Source organism: Argiope bruennichi, chromosome 3, assembly GCF_947563725.1.
Source record: "Argiope bruennichi chromosome 3, qqArgBrue1.1, whole genome shotgun sequence".
Taxonomy (NCBI): Eukaryota; Metazoa; Arthropoda; class Arachnida; order Araneae; family Araneidae; genus Argiope; species Argiope bruennichi.
Window position 1 is genome coordinate 88,251,643 of NC_079153.1, and position 11,278 is coordinate 88,262,920.

At 27.2% G+C, this 11,278-nt stretch overlaps 1 protein-coding gene across 1 annotated transcript in view; it reads right to left on the reverse strand.

The window, feature by feature from the left end:
• The window catches only part of LOC129962744 (synaptotagmin-1-like), a 267,950-nt gene extending 265,283 nt beyond the window's left edge, over positions 1-2,667 (reverse strand). The window contains exon 1 of the mRNA XM_056076727.1: positions 2,060-2,667. The gene's annotated coding sequence lies outside the window, so the exon portion shown is untranslated. The remainder of the gene's footprint in view (positions 1-2,059) is intronic.
• Between the last annotated feature and the right edge of the window lie 8,611 nt (positions 2,668-11,278).

Consider the following 11,278-nt stretch of genomic DNA (forward strand, 5'->3'; position numbering starts at 1 on the left):
AAATTAGATTTCCTGATTTATCAATATGTGTTGTATTGTCTTTATTTTAATTATCTACCATATTTACATTTTAATTCACAATGATAATTTATTAATAAGCGAACAAAAAAGTATGTTTTTAAACTTGTAATCTCAAGTTGTTGACACCGGTTTATAGGTAGATGAATTCATTAGTTGCAGTTTGATCACAATATGCAGGGTTTTTTTTAAATTTATTAATTGTATATGTAGAGTGCAATCATTAATTTCATAACAGAATGACAGGGGCAATAAAATTTTGCAATCAATAATATAAAATTAGTTACCACTGATTCTATATTATTTTATATTCATTTTTCACAGAACTTATTATAATGATCGAATATAAAATAATTCATTTTATAAAATAACACAATTTACTTGTCACTAAAATTAAAGGCGAAGCTTTGTTATTCACAGCTACATCTTAAAAAAAAAAAAAATTGATTCAAGCTTTGAAATTTTTAATATTTATTAAAACATTTTGCATCTTGCAATTAATGCTTTTTTTATATCGTTATTTGCTTTATTTTACGCAGTACCATTTCTAATAATATAATCATTTACGTTTCAGAAAATAAAATTAAAGAATAACTAATATGTTTTTGGTCTATTGCAAAAATTCCCTTATAAGTATTCCATTACTATGTATTCCACATTTGAAAAGCAAAAGTCTTCATGTGTTAATACAAAATTAAAATTTTTATATTTAAAATATAATTTTACATATGAAATATCATAAAAATATTTGTTCCACCATTTAGAATTTATTTGTAATAAAGCTGACTTACATTTTTCTCTTTTGCACCTTTGAGTTTTAAAAAATATTAATGAAATTGTCTCAAGCATGAATTCGTCATTTGTAACTTCATTATAACGTCATAAAATTCTTAACTCGAATAAATTTGAAGTTCATCAAGAGCTTTATAAGATAATTAATCAGTAGGGAATGACAAAATTATCTAAACATTCAAAGATTATTCAAAGCCCAAATTGTTCAATATATTATAAGCAAATATATAATCTGAATACATACAAAAATAAAACCAAGATTACGGCAACGAAACTAAATGTCAGAAAGAAATGACTTTTTGCTTTAATTTCGATTGTTTTTATATTATTCATTGGCATTGGTAAAAAAAATCCTGAAATAAAATTCGTCAGGAAGAAATGAACATAAAAATAAAATAAAGTTTTGAAATTTAAAAAAAAAAAGATTCAACAGGCAAATTAATTACAGTTTATTTTAATTAAATTTAATTCAAATATTTTAAAAATTCAATTTCAAATTCATTTATAAAAAACATGTATATACATTTTAAAGATTTTATCATTTTCCAGATTATGTGGCAAATACCAGCTGTAAATATTTAATAGCAATAGTCATATTTTCTAAAACATAAAAATTGTAAATATACAATACAAAATTTTAAATCATTGAATTTTGAAATAAATAAAATTTATGGAAACCGAAAATATAAATTCTGTGTTTTTTTTTATTTCAAGAAATAATTAAATAAAATAAATATGACTTATTCCTTTTAAATGGTTTGTTATCTGAAGTTCGAAAAAATAAGAACAATAATTTTTCAATTATACATTCTTCTGTCAAATGTATTTTGTTTACTCAAAAAATATTTTAAAAAGTCTAATGATCATACTTAACTCGAAATTTTTAAAATTTGGATAAATTGGGGCATATTTTATTAGCATAAAATTAATGTTGCAATCACTTTCCATAAATAACAATTCAAAAAATATATAAATGTAAATAACATTTAATTAAAATGAAAATAATAAATTTTAAAATTATTTTCTAAAATTCACGTTTTAGTGTTCTTTTCCTGTGAAATTTAACTATAGAAGGAAATCATAAAAGTATATTATAGGATAAAATTTATAAAAAAACGTAAAACTTTCAGTAATTAAACTAAAATCCACATATTTATATAAACTGAAACAACAAATTAAAGTACAAAAATTTTCAGTATAAACTTTCAACTGAATTTAAAGAGTAATGTCAAAAATAGCAGAATCTTACCTTTCCTTTTTGTAAGAATGTAAAAAATTAAGTTTTTATTTCGGTCCAAACAATGCAAATAACGACTGCTTATTTGTCAGTTTCAATGTTTTTCAAATACTTGAATTCTTTTGTCCAAAGCAGAAAGCTGCTCCTACTGTTTTCACAATCAATTTCTTAATTTTTAAGTTTTATAGCTATTCTTGGCAGACGATATTTTAATTTTTATGGCTTGACGGGAAAACAGTTAATTTTTCAGATTGTTCTTGCAGTTTTCACTTAATAACTATCTATTAAAGTCAAATTGTTAATCAGAATTTTCTGAATCTTTACATCTTTAGACAAGCGATATTTATCAATGCTTCTGTGGCAAAGATTATAGCAAAAACCGTATCTTCTTAGCAAAATTCTTAAATTTTCTCCATCAAAAAGTTCCATAAATATAAACTTTTCCAACTTCTGCAAATCGTCCGGAACAGAGCAGCCACCAAACGAATACCAGTATCAAAACAAAGGCAAAAGAAAATGCAGCTGCGGGTTGCGAACTGGCGACGGCTGACTTTTTTCCAGCTGTTCCTTCGAGGTAGGGCGAGCCCAAGTGAGAGATTTTTGTTGCTCCGAGGAGAAGAGTCTTTCGGCCACCGGCGTCGCCGACAGATAAGATGAGACTGACAGTGGAGTTAGCTCCCCCGTGTACCTGTGTTCTGCGCATGCACAGTGGGAGGGCGGAACTAGAAGGGATCGGGGGAGATTTTAGGACCATTGTTTTCGATAAAGAGAAGTTGATGTCTTACAACGAGTGGGATGGATAGGCAATTCATGGCTCATATATCCAACGATTTTTGTCTTTAAGTTAGATCAGTAATTAACTCTTTGAGGTCCAAGCCCGAGCGTCTTTCGGTGAAGCGAACTAACCAAGAGAGTCTCTCCGGACCAACTTTTAAGTTTCAGTTGTACAATTTTCTATTATATATGTTTGAAGTTCTTGTAAAAAATATGAACAAAAACTTCGTAACATAAAAAAATAGATAACCTTTATATTTAAAAAAGCTTTTGAATGCAAAACAGATGTAAATTCATCAAATAATTATAGAACAAAGTTTAAATAAGAAATGATTTGTTATTTCTATAGTATTTTTGCGTTTGCCCCTGTCTCTGCCATGTTTTCCGAAATGGCTTTTAGATTTTTCATATTCCAGATAATTTGGTGTCATTAAGCATGCTATTATTCTTGTTTAGTGTTTTCTTTTCTTTTATTTGATTAATAAAACATTGTTTGTTACGTTAAAAAATGCTCTTTTTCTTTTGTGTTCTCTACGAAATGACATGCGTTTTATAGCAATTTATAATTAAATAACTTTTAGTGCACTTAAATATTTTTTCCATCATGGTTGAAAATATTTGCAGTTTTAGAGAAAAGAAAATGATGAGAAATAAACTTATAACATATTTTTAGAAATGTCATGGAGATTAACAAAGAATCTCAGTTCACACGGACATATATGACAAAATAGGTCAGGTCAGAAAGCCTTAACATAATTTGTAGACGGACACTTTTTTTATATGAAAGAATCAAAATGAATTACGAAAGCAGGGCACTAGAAAATAAATTTTAATGTATTTTTAAGTTTTATATTCGAATATATAAGATCAACATTTTCACAATTTTCATATTTAGAAATTATCTGGGTTTAAAAAAAGTAATAGATATGTCTTTCTATAGGCAATATATTATAATAAAGTGAAACTTCAAGGCATTATAAGGTTGGAATTTTACATAAAACAGTTATATCTCATTTATCGATTTTTTTCAGTTCTTGGAAAGAAACTAACAAAAATGGAGAGGTTCATTTTTCATGAACGTTCATTCGAGTTCCTGCAGAGCTCTGTAAAATTAAAGAAAGGAGTGTTAGATTATTGAAAAATAAAGATTTTATATGTGAATCAAATTGTTTAAAATTAATTAATACAACTGAAATGTTGTCTGTTTCATTTTAAAAAGTTATTTTAAACAATATTTTATATTAAATATATATTTATGATACCTATATATGTAACATTATTTGTTGTGAAGCACGATGCAGTTTGAAGACAATGAAGAGACTTGCTATTTCGTGACGTCTTTTTATTTCATTTTTAAGAAGGAGGCATATGTACAAGCGACGAGCACACAGAACGACACAGAAAGGAGTGAGGGAAGAGCTCCTGGACATTTTATCCCTGGTCTTATATAACCTATGATTTTGATAGGGAAAATACTTCTTTACAGTGCTAATGTATTATGAGATTTCGATAGGGATTTTCGTTATACGGGTGGACAAGGTAGGGGAAACACTGGGAGATTTTAAAAAAGAATTTGCCTCATCAGCGGTATTTTGCTTCTTCACACGCATTATGGGAAAGTTAGATTTTTCGCTGATTCAGCAATTTAACAAAGCTTCTCTTGAATTAATTAAGTAGAGACAGTGGAATTGGACCACGAAATAAGAGAATATATTTAGAATGAAGTTACTATGGGCTAAATTAAGATAAAATCTTGGAAATCAATTAAATTGAAATTAGAGTTAAAATATCCTTACATATATATCTATATGTAATTATCTTTACAATATAATTCACTTTCGAAGAGAATATTGCATGTTTATTCTTACAAGCACTTGCGTCACATAAACATATGTCAACAAATATAGTTTAAACTATCTTACAAAATTTTAGGAACATTATAAAATTCTTATCACCACATATCCTTCATTAAAAATGCCAGAAGAATTAGTTTTCAGATTTACACTAAGCGAAAAGCACTTTTTTTATATTGCGTGCTGTAATTATTTGTATTGTTAAGTTTTCAAACGCGATTTTTAACTCTTTCATTCCTGAGATCATTCGAGTACAGGTACTTCAGAACTGAAATACCCGAGGTCATATTTTAAGGATTAGAAAAATTTATAGCCCCTTTAAAAACCACTATGAAGGACTGATTATAAAAAATTGATATATAAAAGAGGAACTCGTTTTTCCGATGGTTACAAAGCAAGTGTATACTCCAATGTCTTTTGGGAGTTCTAAGAAATTCATACTGTCCACTAAAACCATCTGGACATGCCACTCTAACGAATAAAACAAGGGTCTTGGGTATGCAATCAATTTCTCATAACAAAATGGTTTTGAACCATTTTAAATGTTTATTTATTTTAATTGCTTTATTTTTGATATGATAATTGTTCTAGGGTAGCACACGATCTGGAAATTACTTGATATACACTGAAGTGCCAGAAAAACTGGTACACCAATCAAGTATTCCCACGAACACACAGAAGGGACTCACCACGGCGTGGCATGGTTTCAACTAATTTGTGAAGATATTCTGTAGACAGTTCACACCATGATTCTTGCAGGCAGTCCACAAAGCCATGGAAGTTCGTAGTGGTTGAGATCTCCTATGGTCAGCATGTTACAAAACATCTCAGATATACTCGATAATATTCACGACAGGGAAATTAAGTGGCCAAGAGAGGGAACGAAATTCAAAAGAGTGCTTATCAAGCCACTTGGTAGTTACTGACCTATGGGGTGGCTCATTATCCTGTTGGAATTGTCCATGACTGTCAGAATCATTACAAGATATGAATGGATGCAGTGATCAAAAAGGATATTAACGTACCACTGACCTATCATGGTCAAATATAGACATATCAATGGTCCCATTTGATGCTAACTGCACATGCCCCATACCATCAAAGCCTCCACTAGCTTGAACAGTTCATTGTAGGCATGAGGAAACTATGGATTCATGGGGTTTTCACCACACGGCCATCCACCCTATGCAATTGGAAACAAGATTCGCAGGAACAGATAACGTTTTTCCAATTATTAAGAGTTCCATGACGGTGTTGGTAAGCCCAGACAAGGTGTAGAACATTGTGCGGCTGAGTCAACAATGGTATACGAGATGGTTTGAGGCTGCGAAAGCCCATATCAATTAGGGTACGTTGCGCAGTGCGTACGATGACACTTGTAGATGGGCCTGCATTCAAATCCGCAGCAATTTCAGAAAGTGTTGAACGTCTATTTCGTGTAGCGATTCTTTTCAGCCTTCGATGATCCCGTTCTGTCCCCCTCTTGGCCATCTAATTCCCCTGACATGAATATTATCGAGTATATCTGGGATGGTTTGCAATATGCTGACCTTAGAAGATCTCCACCACCTCGCACTCCTATGGCTTTATGAACTGCCTTGCAGGAATCATGATGTGAACTGTGAACAGAATATGTTCACAAATTAGTTGAAACCATTCCACGTCATTTTGCGACCCTTCTATGTGTTCGTGAGGGTATTAGATTTGTGTATCAGTTTTTCTGGGACTTCAGAATAAATTTAAAATGTTTTCATGTACCTCCAGGATTTATTTATCTGTACAGACGCTTCTAGCCCAAAGTTTTAATGATGTGTTCTTAATAATAAAATTGTATTACTTAGACAATTATACATTAACATTTTGACATTTTAAAGTTATTTGATTATTGAAATAAATCTCGAATAATACACGATATTTTGGAGAATTCTTAGAATCATCAGTTCCAGAAACTCTTTGATCCTATTTATTTAGTTATCTTTCGTGATTTAATAATTTTATTTTTTATTTTTCTAATGTACATGCGAAGTTAGGAGAATAGGCAACTGAAGAATAGCAGTGGTCCTATTCCACCGCATACAAAATTTTTTAGTTTTTTTTTTTGTAGCATTAGCAATATATCTAACCATCAATTGTATTGCAAAGGACAAAAAGGTAACAGGACATTTCTATAAAAATTACATTCAAGAAACGTTTGTAATTCAATTTCGTAGTCTATCTTTAAAAATATATAAGCTTTCACAAAAGAGGCCATTCACATATCTATAATTGTCTGAAAATGCTTTATAAATAAGAATTCAAAACGCATGCATTTATAAACATATTTAATTAAAATAAAATTATTAAATGCTGATTATATAATTTTATCGAGGCATATAGTTTAAAGTAATGAAAAATTACCGCTAAGTTAAGCAATTAGTATTTATAAAACAAACTTGAATTAAAAAAATTTGAGAACAATTAAAAATAATACTCTTATTTTGGAAAACATGCTCTTATAATTAAAACATAAATAGCATAATGCTTTTAACTTGCTGGTTTAATTTCTACCAAATAATATTTTGAAATATTTTTCAAGAGTTTTTTATGTTAAATTTCCTTTTACTAGAAAGTGTAAAGTGGAAGAAAGCGTATTAAATCTGAATAATTAATTTACATAAACTTTTTATTAAGTTTTTGTTTCATTTTTTAAAATGTGAATTTGCCTTTGCCTAAGGATACTATATCATGCACAAAGCATTATAATTTTGAATCTTATTCATTTATGTATATAATATTACATGAACTGGTCCTTTGTACATAGTTCTGCTTTGTTCTTTTATCAGTAATTAAATATTTCAGAAATCATTTTTGCAAATGGAATTGTCTCCCATTTATAACAAAAGAAACTACCCTTCAAATGTAAGCTGAGTAGAATCTATTACATGCTTTAAATTTTCCCCTCATTATATCAAATTTGGGATCTTCATTTATTAAATTATTTATTATTCATTATTTATTTGCTTTCATTCATTGGAAGAAAAGAAATCTTAATCCAAAAGCAAAGCTTACAAGACATCTTTGCTTCTCATTCTATTTTAGAGATTCTTTATTCCTATCAGAGATTCTCTATGTAAATTTCAGAAGCCTCCCCTCCAAAAAAAGAAAAGAAAATATGCTGTTCTGAAAGCATTCTTATAGATTTCCTACATATCTTACAGATAGAAATGTGTAAAATTTGGAGCTGTAATATTTTAGATCGATTCCTCCTTCGATTGATATAAAAATATTTGCAAGTTTCTATTCAAAAAATTTTAATTTCTAAATTTAAAAATTAATGGCAAATCTAAGATGTAGTTTGAATTTTTTTTAAATGCATAACTTTTGCCTTACTTATTTTAATATTAAATAAGAATTATTGTCAACAATTCATTCATTTTGAAATTCATTGAAAAAATAGCATTTTCCATTTAATATTAAGAATTAAAAATTTCAATTGTATATATTTCATCAACCATTTTCCCAAAATTACAAAAGTCTGTATATTCGAGTGATTCACTCTGCAGAATTTAGATATGTACACGAAATTGGATATTTCAATTTGAAAAAACAATCAGTTTGTGCGTATTTAAATACGAAGGCATCTATTTGCATGAAAGAGTATTTCATGCATTTATAGAAAATATATTTCCACTACAACTGGCATTTAAAATTTTATAGAGTTATAATCAATTTTAGAAAGACAAGCATTGTTTAGATGATATTTTTTGACGGACTGTACTAATAGCAATATATCTAGATATATATAACTTTACCATTAACCATAAATCTATCAGTATATATATAGCATACTTCAAATTATATAATAGTACGACAATAGGAGGGAGAGATGGTTAGAACACTAATATTCAATGATATCAATTTAACAAAAGAAATGAGGAAAGTATTTACTGGTACTTATATCAATAGAAATGCTATAAGGAAAATTCATGTCATAACCTAGGAAATTATAAATTTTAAATTTAAATAATCTATATCTTAAAAATACAAACTTATGCCAAATAAATTGTATTGATTGTAAAATGTGCATTTTGAATGAGAAATTTAACTATGCATTTCATTGACTTAGAAATATTATGTCTAATACTAGATTTGTGACTTGTGACAACAATTTTGATACATCCATAAAGCCTCAGTTAAATTTTATAAATTTAATTGGCCAAAGAAAAAAGACCTCCATTAAAAATAAATGAATTGTCTAACAATATATATTATATGTCCCAGTGAATTCAGCATTTAAATTTAAATCCATTCTAAAATGTCTATTATCTCTTTTATAAAAATTACGAAGTTTTGTTAATATAACGCACAGTTTAAAATTTATTTTTAATTTTCCGACAAAATTTATATTAATATTTGATTGAAAAGTTATGTGATTTAAAATTATCATGAGGGCATTTAATAAATGATTTTAAGTATTTTAGCAAGATTAAACCGCGCTTTTATTGATTTAAAACTGATATTTCTTCCCTTTGTATTGTTTTGTTAATTTTTAATATTTCCTTGAATTGACTTATAACTTATGAAGTAAATGAACTATGCAAATAGGGCTTATGGTACAATTTTTTTTTAAAAAATACTTTATATATATTAAATCATATATATCTTAATAAGATTCTCTTAATTTTTTTTTATTTCACCACTATTTCTGAATAGTTGTACACAGTATTTTCTCATAAAATCAATTTAATTTAAATTCATATAAATCAATTTATTTTAAATTAATATTTCATGATATTTAATTATCCTTGTGATTTAAAACGAATCACAATCAGAAACTCAAAATAAACAATATTTAAAAAGAATCACAATTAGACCTTTTAGATATAGGGATCCTTTAGCTGCAATTAAAGGAATAAACTTTGGGTTAAAATTGAAAGTAAAAGTGCAAAAGTATATTGTATAACAGGAAATAAAATTTAATTTACAACAAAAGAGGATTAAAATTCATTTTTTCTTCAAAAATACCAATTACTTAATTTCTCATCCTTTCATCGATACAAAAAAGCATTTCAATGAATCTTTTCTTCGTCTAATGAACGTCATCTCAAAAACAAAAGAAAGATAACTAAATTTTTAAAATGTCATCAATCAAATTCTTTGATTTTTTTGCTTTTTAATTTTCAGATCGTCAATTATAATTCGTTGCTTTGTGTTAATGAATTAATTATTAATTTAAATGTTTTCTATCATTTATTACTTTCCAACGAGTAAGCTCAGTTAATAAGATTACAAACATTGTGGGAAAAGAAAATTCGTTAATTTATCTTACTTGATTTTAAGTTGATGCCCTTTGATGTTTTCTTTTTGTAGAAGCTAATTCCAGTTACATCTTTTATAAAAACAACTGTTAAATAATCAAAACAACTTTTGTTATAGATCTTTTTATCCTCATCATCATTGTTGTTTCGTAATATTATAGATTATTATTATTTTGATTTTTAATAAACACGTGATAATCTATTTTAATGATGAATTGGATTGATTATTTTTTGAGCTTTTCATTCTTTACAAAATTATATAAGCTTGGATTGAAGGAAGTGATGTTTTAGCAATATTTTTTGTAACCTTTCACCATGCTTTGTCTTTTAATTTAAGTGAGGAAACTATAAAAAATGAATAATAATTTTTTTTTATTTCTTTTATCTATTAAAGGGAATTAAAGAAGCATTTCTATATTTATTTTTCAATGAAAATGAAATCGACTGAATCGGAATACAAAACTTATTTCATTCAAAATTTTCACTTGAATTAATTTTTTTTCCTGATAGCTACTACTTATGATACAAAGAAAAATTTTGAAGTCAAAATCATGAACATTTATATTTAAATATTTTTTTATGCCTTTATGAGCAGAATTTTCGAATGAATAATTGCTTCCGTTTCAATTTTGCTCTGTTACGTGTCTTTTACCAATTTGTGAATCTAGTAATTTACTTCAATTCAAAACAAAAGAAGTCGTAAATTATTAAATATTTATTCCTTTGTAGCTATGGAAACAAAATAAATAGTTCGTCACGTGGTGGATACTACCAGAGTTTTATACAGCTTACTTACGTTTAAAGAAATCATTTCAATTCAGTTTCTCCTCAGTTACAGTTTAAGTTAAAGTTACTAATTTTTAGCAAGCTCTGCATTTCTATTATGTGAGCATTATAATGGATTTTTTATTATTTTATTTCAATTTAAGATATTTACTACCATTTATAGTCGGAAAGAAGATTAAATATCATTATATATTTATATTTATGTTATATAATCTTAATATGAGTAATTTACTACGATTAATTCTTTTTCTATTTTTCTTAATAGAATATTTTAAATGCTGCTGTTTGAAATAAGAAATTATTTTCTACAATTTTCCTGCCTGATTTGAAATTTCTATGCACCGTGTTATTTTTCTTCGTAAATCAATTACATTTTTTTTTCTTCATGTAAACAAAAAAATTACGCTATTAAAATTATGTAACGAGAAAAAATTATATAAGTAATAAAAGAAAAATACTTAAAAGATTCATATTAAGAATAATATTCAAATAAAAGATCCAAAATTAGTTAAATATCAATT